General features: G+C 47.3%; 1 protein-coding gene across 8 annotated transcripts in view; it reads right to left on the reverse strand.

Annotated features, from left to right (window-relative positions):
- The window catches only part of LOC143297734 (neuron navigator 2-like), a 487,523-nt gene that overhangs the window by 270,993 nt on the left and 206,530 nt on the right, over positions 1 to 10,000 (reverse strand). The window lies entirely within an intron of this gene.

A 10,000-nucleotide genomic window follows, 5' to 3' on the forward strand; every position in this document is an offset into this window, starting at 1 on the left:
CCTGGTGAATTTCTCATGCAGGGAGAATGTTGGGTTGCTGAGGTCGGAAAGTGCACATCACCACAGTGTGTGTGTGTGTGTGTGTGTGTGTGTGTGTGTGTGTGTGTGTTGTCCCTCCCTCTCTCTCTTGCCCCACCCCTCTCTCCCTCTCACCCCCTCCTCTTGCTACATCAGCACAATGCAGCACCCACCCCCATTCCTCCCCTCCCCACTCACACCCTTCTCCCTTTGTGTCTATCATCGCCTTCTTACTTCTTCATGGACTGTTGTTCTCTGTTCCTTTTTTCCTTCAGCCAAGGTGTAATCGGACAATACCTTTGCCTTCGCGCGTTCTTTTGCCTGCGCTGGGTACACACTGAACACGGGGCCTCCGGGTGTTGCCTTATCCCAGAGAAAAGAACTAGTACCCAGCCCACCACACAACAGCCCCCATGGCGGGAGAGAAGGAAAGAAGTGGAGAGAAAGTCGCTTATGTGCTTTGGTTGGAACCCCAGGTTTCTGAAGACAGCTGTCTGCTGCAAGGTCACAGTTCACTGATAGACGATATTTGGCACCTCCAGTGTGAGGTGTAAGCAAGCAGCTAGCCTTTGTTGTCCCAAGAAGACAGGTTCAAATCACATCATGCTGTTTATAGCCTGGCCGACCACAAAGGAGCCATTTCAGGGTCGATACCCCGTCACGTATTAAAGCAAATTGAAGAGAACTCAAACTAGGGGGAAAAAAAGGTCAGTCTAAACAACTTTAAAAAGACTAATCACCCACGTCTCTCTCAGTCCACGTAAAATTTAACTCGAGTTTGAAATATTGGCTTTCATCTGACAAAGGTTATCAAAAACAAATAAAAACTAAACAACAACGACAAAACAAACTCCATGATAACCCCTAAAACACCCACCTTAACCACACCCTTTTGTACCCACACCCTCACACTGAGGGACAGACTTCTCGACAACTGTTGTGTGGGTTCATTCAGTGATGATGACCTTGAAGCAGACACACGAACGCTGTGGTGAAGTGGTAGCCTTCATTGTAAGCTTATTTTCGCTCAAAGTATTGTCAGGAAAGAAAAGGGGACAGGGCGGAATAGGGAACAGGAGGAAGGGAGAGGGGAGGGGGACGTTTTGATGTCGTGGTCAGAAGTGACTTCTTTACCACCACAATGCTCACCTTCTGTGTTTTGTTAATTCTGACTGCAACGTATTGAATCTCTCCCTCTCTCTCTCTCTCCTTGTCTCATCTATCTTTCTCTGTCTTTCTTTCTTTCATGCACACACACGCGCGCGCGCACACACACGTGGTAGAGCTGGGAGAGACAGAAACAGAGACAGACAGGACAGACACAGACACGAACAGATAACCAAAGGCAGACAAAGACGGGGACAGACACAGAGACAGAGATACCGGCAGATAGGGACAGGGAAAGCAGACAGGCAGTTTCTATATCAAACCTATTTTCCCCGGTGACCACAGCCTGCCAGGCAGCGTGCAGCAGAACGAAAAACAACACCATCCATTCACCTGTTGTGGTGATTGTGTGACGGTGAACAGCGTGCAGTGATAAGCACGGACAGGCGTCCTGTAATGGCTCCAACACTGTCATATTTATTTCATTATCGGGGGAAAAGACGTCAGAGTATCTCTGATCAGGCAATAAATGCGTATTCTGTTTTCCGTTTTATGAGAATTTACAAACTCTCTCTTTAACCATTTTTCTTTACTCCTCACAGGTGATATGAAGACAAAGAAGAAGAAGAAGAAGAAGAAGAAGAAGAGGAAGAAGACGAAGAAGCAATTATGAACAACAGACGACCATAATAATTGCTGCTAATGGTGTTGTAACGTTATCATTATTACCGTTATGATCACTGATTTCTATCATCATCATTTTGTTATTGTTATCACGTTTATTGCTGGTGTGTGATGTTAATGTCACTGTTCTAAACATGTCACCTTTCCCAGTCACAGTAACCCGTTATGAAAATCGCTCTCACTAAAAGAAAAGAAAATTCCAACTTTTGACAAAAGTCACGGAACCGGCTTGACCCGCTTTCCACCAGTATTCCAAAGTATTGTGACAATAACAACAACAACAACAACAACGTACCACAGACGTGGCTTCACTACTGCATCATAAAAAAACAACAGGTATACAAACAATAAACAAATAAATAACAATAATACCAATATTAAATAAAAAGAAATCATCCACGGGTTTAGCCCACACAAAATCACCCCCAACATGCCCATCTCACCACGCACAACAACAATCCTGTTTTATAGACCACTCTCCAACTGAAGCACGATATCTTTTAAAATCATTCTGCCTGGCCAGAAGTGAGAAGATTCACCGACACAGATGAGTCTAAAGATCCAAACATCGCAAACTTACGATTTAAAAACAACAACAAACAAAAAACCTGGGGGAAATCCAAGCCCAGGTCTACACACAGACTGAGACACGTCGGTCCTCCCACAACACACTGGACTCACGGCGGGTATCAAGGAAAACATTGTACCACATCGCAGGATTTTCACAACACTGCCACAGTCACATGTGAACACGCACACCCACACCAACACGTACACACAATAACAGCGGCGACCACGCTGTGTAGTAGTGGTAGTAGTAGTTGTAGCGAGTCTATGACAAACAGAGAAGAGACGCGTTCACGCGCGGTACGTGAGAAGACGTGAGAGAACACCTTCAGACAATCAGCCGTGCGGGTTGCTAGGTCAGACAAGCACACACACCGCCACCCACCACCCTCCTATCCCCCCTGCCCCCCCACTCCTCCCCACTCCCCAAACACACGTCGTCAGAGACATGAGTCGATCAGGATGATCCAGCAACTCACAGGAAGAGACAGAGAGAGAGCAAGCGGTAGGCAGACAATGACTCGGCGGCGGCAAAACATAAAGGGTGTTGGTGGGTGAAGGGTAACAGGGGAGTGATGTGAGTGGAGGGGGGACTGAGAGGGGGAATGGATGGTGGTGGGGGCAGAAAAACGGGAGTGAGGGCGGATGGGGGTATTGGGGAAATGGGGTGGGGGTGGGTGGATGGGGGGCAGTGTGAATTTGCGACAGAACAAAGTTGGTGTGAGTGATGGGAGAAAGATGGAGGGGAGGTGGGGAGTGAGAGGGTGGATGGAGTGGGGGGGAGGAGGAGGGGGGAGTGTGAATCTGCGACAGAGCGAAGTTTGAGTGAGTGAGTGATGGGGGGTGTGGCACTGGAAGCAGACTGGTGCTGGGTCCTGGGCACGGGGTGAGTGGAGGGCCTGAGTCACTACCACGGGATGGTGTTTCATAATAGAGTTAGGCCACCCGTGGGCACCGCCAGCTGCCACTCTTAACTAACTGGTAACCCTACCCACCCACACCACACCCCCACACCACACCCCCACGGCCCCTCCCCCACACCTTGCCCCGACCCCCTGCCCTCTCTTTTAATCCTTCTCACCCCCTGCGCGTGCTACCCCCCCCCCCTTCTTGCCCCCCGCCCCCCCCCCACCCCCCCCCCCCCATTTCCCCCTGCTGTAATCCCCTACCACCCCTCCCCCCCCTTTCCCCCTGCTGTAATCCCCTACCACCCCTCCCCACTCCTATCAACTGCTGTTCTGGAATCATCACAACTTCTGCCAACATTTAGCAGGAACTAAAAACAAAAAGTGGTTTGGTCTTTATACATGTTCATGGAGTGGGGGTGTGGGGATGGGTGGTGGGGTCTGTGAGATAATGCCGGATAAAAGACCATTTATTTCGCTTCTCTTACGGTTCAGAAACAGCTCCAAATCACGGGCATGCCAGCACGCACTGGCGGAGGCGCGCGCACACGAACACACACACACACACACACACACAGATCCAGTCTTTGCCGTGACGATGACGACATCACAACTTCAAAACTGGCAGCCCTGAAATGTCACTCGGGGTTTTGGTTCCAGCGAAATATATTTAGCAGGAACACGTCATTCTTTTGGCTACAGCACAGCAGCAGCTGCCTTCGTCATGAAGACATCCAGAGCGTAGTTACACGGTGAGAGAGAGAGAGAGAGAGGGAGAGAGAGAGAGAGCCCCGTTTGATGTGCATCAGCCATAGGCAGACATACTCAAAGGGGGAGTGAGAGCGGGTAGTCCAGTTATACGTTTAGATCATTGCTTGAAACACATTTACAATAATCTCATAATTATATAATAGCATTGCGTGAAACATAGTATGTACGAATTGAAAATTCATTTAATAATTTTCCACATTGTTTGAGTATTAAGTCGGTAAACTGTGTTATATGGTACTGATGGTCGCCATACGAGAGGTTCAATGAGATACCATAACCATATTTCTTGGGGTAGTATGTAATATAATCCATTAATTTGTTGTCTCAAAAAATCAGTTTGCTAACACAGTTGCAAAGGATATCATTCTTCGCTTCTAACAGTGTGCCTAGGGCTATATTCTGGAAATGTTTTAGAAACTTCTGCCTGAAGTCGTTGAATGACTGGCAGACAAAAACTAGAGAGAGAGAGAGAGAGAGAGAGAGAGAAGAAGAAGAAGAAGAAGAAGAAGAAAGTGAAGGCAGCCCCTTGTTTTGGGAGGGGGGTAAGAAGGGGTGTCTGTGAGGGGGAGATAACATGATAGCCGACACACTCCCTCCCCAACCCCTTTCCCCCTCCTTCCCACCCCCCCATCTCCGCCTCCACCCTCACTACTTGTGCTGCACCCCTCCCTCTCCCTCCCTCTCCCTCTTATCTTAGGGTACAAAGGTAGATGCGCTTTCTCCACAAAACTCTTTTCATCTTGAGGGCGAGCTTTCTCTACTGTGGTTATCTGTCTATCTGTGCGTCTGTCTGTGTGTTAGTCTGTACATCTGTGTGTGCCCGTCAGTCAGTCTGTCTGTCTCTCTGTCTGTCTATCTCTCTTTCTCTCTCTCTGTGAAAAGTTTATTTTGTCATACACTTTTCAATGAATTGTCCCATTCCGAACCCTCTGTGAGTGCATCTTTCCACCCCATTGTCTGTCCATGTCAGTCTGCAAAATGCTGCAAGCAATATGTTGCATATACTGATATCGACAAAGCCTTTGACAAAGCCTTTGACACAACTTCTGAAAAAAACAGACGATGTTCAGCATTACATTCGGTTGTAGTGGTTTAGTATCCTGAGCTAAAAAGGCAGTTATCAACATTGAAAACAAATTCTAAAATGCTTCATAAAATATATTTACGAAAGTATTAATTTTCCAGTCATGAGAGAGTGCGTGTACACACAAAGACAAGACATACACACAGATACACAGACACTCACACACGCACTCACACGCACAAACACACACATACACACACAATATACATACATACACACATAAGCACACACACATACACACGAGTACACACACGCACGTGCGCGCGCGCGCGCGCACACACACACACACACACACTCGCAGACAATAACAGAGAGAAACTCACACACACATGGATACAGAGCATGCGCACATACAGACACACACACGCATCGCGCGCACATATGCACCCACACACGCACGCACGCACACACACACACACGCGCGCGCGCACACACACACACACACAGGTCTCTGACTGGCATGTCTGACAAATGGATGTGTACGAGGATGACACCAGCCACAGCCAGAACTTGTTTTTAAAAAAAAAATCTTTCTGGGTGTTGTGTAATTTTTTAGGTGCTGCATGAACTTATCTTTTAGGAGCTGAGTGGTTTTTTCAGTTGTGTGAATCTTTTTTTCTTTCTTTTTTTTCCCAACGGTTCCATCGGAAACTGGTTCAGGACAACAGTTGGAGCCAGACAGGGTTGTCTACTATGCCCTGTACTATTCAACATATTCCTGGAGCGCATCACGTCGGATGCGCTGGAACCATAAGGGCATCGTCACCATCGGAGGCAGAGCTGTTACAAGTCTCCGGACACCGATGACATTGATGGCTTGGCAGGAAATGACACCGAACTCTCCAACCTGGTAGAAAGACATGACATCACCTCCAGGGCATACGGAATGGAAATCAGTGCAGAAAAGACAAAGACCATGACGAATAACACCAACGGCATTAGCACTGATATCAAAGTCAACGTTCAGTCTTTGGAACCTGTATCCAAGTTCAAGTACCTGGGTGCAATTGTCACAGATGAAGGCTGCAAACCAGAAGTCATGTCCAGGATAGCGCAGACAACAGTAGCGCTCACTCCACTAAAGCCCATTTGAAGAGACAAAAACATCACACTCAGATCTAAAGTGAAACTTATTCGCTCATTAGTTCAATTTAATGCTTCCCTATTCTTGAGAAATTCTAACTGCTGAGCTCCAGAGAAAGATCCAAGCTGTGGAAATAAGATGCTTCCGAAAGCTACAGGGCATCTCGTACGCCGAGCACGTCACGAACACTGAGGTCCGACAGAAGATGACCCAGGCTGCTGGACCCCATGATGACTTCCTCACCGTCATCACCAGGAGTAAGCTTACATGGGACTGACACGTCACAAGATCCGACGGGCTCTCAAAGACCATTCTGCAGGCACTGTACCAGGCAGTAGGAAGAGAGATAGGCAACAGAAAATGTGAGCAGGACAACATCGACGAATGGACAGGACGTTAGTTTCCCAGATTCCCAGAGAGCTGCCAGAGACAGGAACTGATGGAGAGAACTGGTCTGGAAATCATCTGCGGTTCCCCGACAACCCTCCGCTGGGTTATGGGAGAGGTGAAGGTGAAGAAGAAGTGATTCGTGTGAATGGTTTTTGTAGTAGCGTGAATTTGTGGATTTTTGGACACTGTCCACAATGCAGTGAATCAAACTCATCCCAAAATTACAGTACAAAAATATGCAGACAAATCTATAAATAAATAATTGAATGAAAAATCACCACAAAGAATCAAACAAACAAACAAATAAACACATACATACATACATTAATTAATCAATTAATTAGGATAGAAAAAAGTACGGCTTAGTTCAAAAACAAAGATAAGACCAAACTGTATGAATTACTGCAGTGGTTATAGCACGATACAGACAGAAAATCTTGCTTATATCAAAAGAAAATGAATCATTCACATTACAGATTGGGAACTTTGTACTGTACACACCAGTATTCTTCTTCTTCTTATCATCATCATCATCATCATCATCATCATCATGTAAGAAATCAATCTTTGGTGGTCGGTGATGTTGCTTGATGTGTAGACCCTCTTTACCATTGTTTCATAAATACTCCCACCCCCCCCCACCACCGCCCCCAGTTTCGTCCGCATCCCTCCCTTCCCTCCCTTTTCTGGCACTGATATCCTTCATCACACACACACACACACACACACACGCGCGCGCGCGCGCGCGCGTCTTGACGATGGGTGAGGGGTGATAGGAAGCAAAGAAGAGACTATTCTTTTCAGCAAAACGTGTTTCCACAGACAGGCGGGCATTGTCTGATAAGTCGTTAAATGCACGCTTTGTTGTCCGCTTATCTGGTCGTCTGTCTGTGGCCCTGCCCTTACTGCCCGTCAGAGAGAATGGTGCTGTGTGTGTGTGTGTGTGTGTGTGTGTGTGTGTGTGTGTGTGTGTGTGTGTGTGTGTGTGTGTGTGTGTGTGTGTGTATGACACTGCCGGTTGAGAGAGAGAGGGTGGCAATACATCTTGTTTTCCTCTGTGCAGCAGTTTGACATTGGCGTAGTTTGCCGTGCACTGTCACTGTGGTTGATGTTTCTTTTTTTTTTTTTTTTTTTTTTTTACATGGAATTTGACGTTAATATTACATTCGGCATAACATAATTTCACATACATGCGAGTGGACGGACACACACACACACACACACACACACACACACACACACACACACACACACAGAGTAAGACCTAGAGAGAGATGGGGGGGGTGGGGGGTGGGGGGCGAAGCGGCGATAGTACCAAAGTTCAGTTTGGGCGATTTGGGCCTTTCTGGACGGACAGAAGCATGACACCCACCACACACACACACCAAACACACACACACACACACACACACACACACACACACACACACACACACACACACACACACACACACACACCAGGCCCAGTCATTAACTGACCACATACTCTGTGCAACGGTGGCAGAAGAGGGCACAGTACACACAGTTCTACAACATAGTTATTGTCTTACCTGTGTCCACAAGGCACAGGGCGTTCCGGTACAGCACACACAGTTCTACAACATAGTTACTATCTTACCTGTGTCCACAAGGCACAGGGCGTTCCGGTACAGCACACACAGTTCTACAACATAGTTATTGTCTTACCTGTGTCCACAAGGCACAGGGCGTTCCGATACAGCACACACAGTTCTACAACATAGTTATTGTCTTACCTGTGTCCACAAGGCACAGGGCGTTCCGATACAGCACACACAGTTCTACAACATAGTTATTGTCTTACCTGTGTCCACAAGGCACAGGGCATTCCGATACAGCACACACAGTTCTACAACATAGTTATTGTCTTACCTGTGTCCACCAGGCACAGGGCGTTCCGATACAGCACACACAGTTCTACAACATAGTTATTGTCTTACCTGTGTCCACCAGGCACAGGGCGTTCCGATACAGCACACACAGTTCTACAACATAGTTATTGTCTTACCTGTGTCCACCAGGCACAGGGCGTTCCGGTACAGCACACACAGTTCTACAACATAGTTACTGTCTTACCTGTGTCCACCAGGCACAGGGCGTTCCGATACAGCACACACAGTTCTACAACATAGTTATTGTCTTACCTGTGTCCACCAGGCACAGGGCGTTCCGGTACAGCACATGAAACAAAAGAAGAAAGGTCAACCATGAGTATGTGATGATGAAGATGGTGGTGGTGGTGCTAATGATGATACTGATGGTGATGATGATGATAATCATGATGATGACGATGTCAAGAGGAAGGGGAGAATTTAGAGTTGGGGGAAAGCTATGACAGAGAGGGAGCCAAGCCCTGAACTACCTGACCTTTAGGGGCTTTTTGCCAGCAGGCCCTTTAACTTCAAGCTCAGTCAGGGGAAAGTCCAACGTCCTGTCTCATCTTCTAGAAGGGGGTAGGACAGGGGAGGTGTGAGGGGTGGAAGGGGGTCGGTGGGGGTGGGGGTAGTTTTGGGCCGATAAATAAAGTCCCATTTTCATGGCCGTGCATTCCTTTGATGTTCCAATGGGTTCATTTAAAATGCGCTCCCCCTGAGTGATCGCTCTCGATTTTCTTTTTTTCTTTTTTTTTTTTCTTACTTGCGAACAGCAACATCCAGCAACTGAAAGATACACGACCCCCCCCCTGCCCCCCCCTCCCCCCCAAAAAAGAGAAGAAAAATCACGCAAATGCGTATTTGTTTACTTTCATTAATTTATTTATTCATTTGTTTACATATATCCCACCCATACTCTTTTTCTGCATCTTTTGACGAGGTGCGGCACGAAAAGTGAATATGAGAGGAACAGAGGGAATGACTTGGGGTCACGAGGAGAAGGGGGTGAGGAAGGAAGGGGTTAACGTAGCTTGAATGCTAACCCACCTCCTCCGTTCCCCCTCGCCCCCATATCTTTTCGGCCTCAGCTTGATTTTTAATCTTCCATGATATATAGTGGGATGAAAAGTGAAGGGGAAAACAGCAGGGATGCTGTTGAGATCAGCCAGCTTCCTGCCGTCACCTCCATCACATCACTGGGGGCTGTGGCAACATGTCTCAGCTTGCGTCCGGCTGACGTGCTTCTTGTTCATACTGCTATACGTACTTACCTAAACGTCGGGGGTTGTGAGTTCGATTCCAGGCACTAACTAGGCGCCCAAAATGAATTTTGGCCCTCTCGCTGCACCACCCCTCTCCATGCATGTCTGTCCGTTTGTCTGTCTGTCCGTCTGTCTGTATACCTCTCTGTCTGTATTCTTATTCTTCAGTCTTCTTTGAAATCTTTGCATTGGCTCCCCATTCAGTCCATGATTTCGTAAAACTCTTCAACCTTCTC

Source organism: Babylonia areolata, chromosome 23 (genome assembly GCF_041734735.1).
Source record: "Babylonia areolata isolate BAREFJ2019XMU chromosome 23, ASM4173473v1, whole genome shotgun sequence".
Lineage (NCBI taxonomy): Eukaryota > Metazoa > Mollusca > Gastropoda > Neogastropoda > Buccinidae > Babylonia > Babylonia areolata.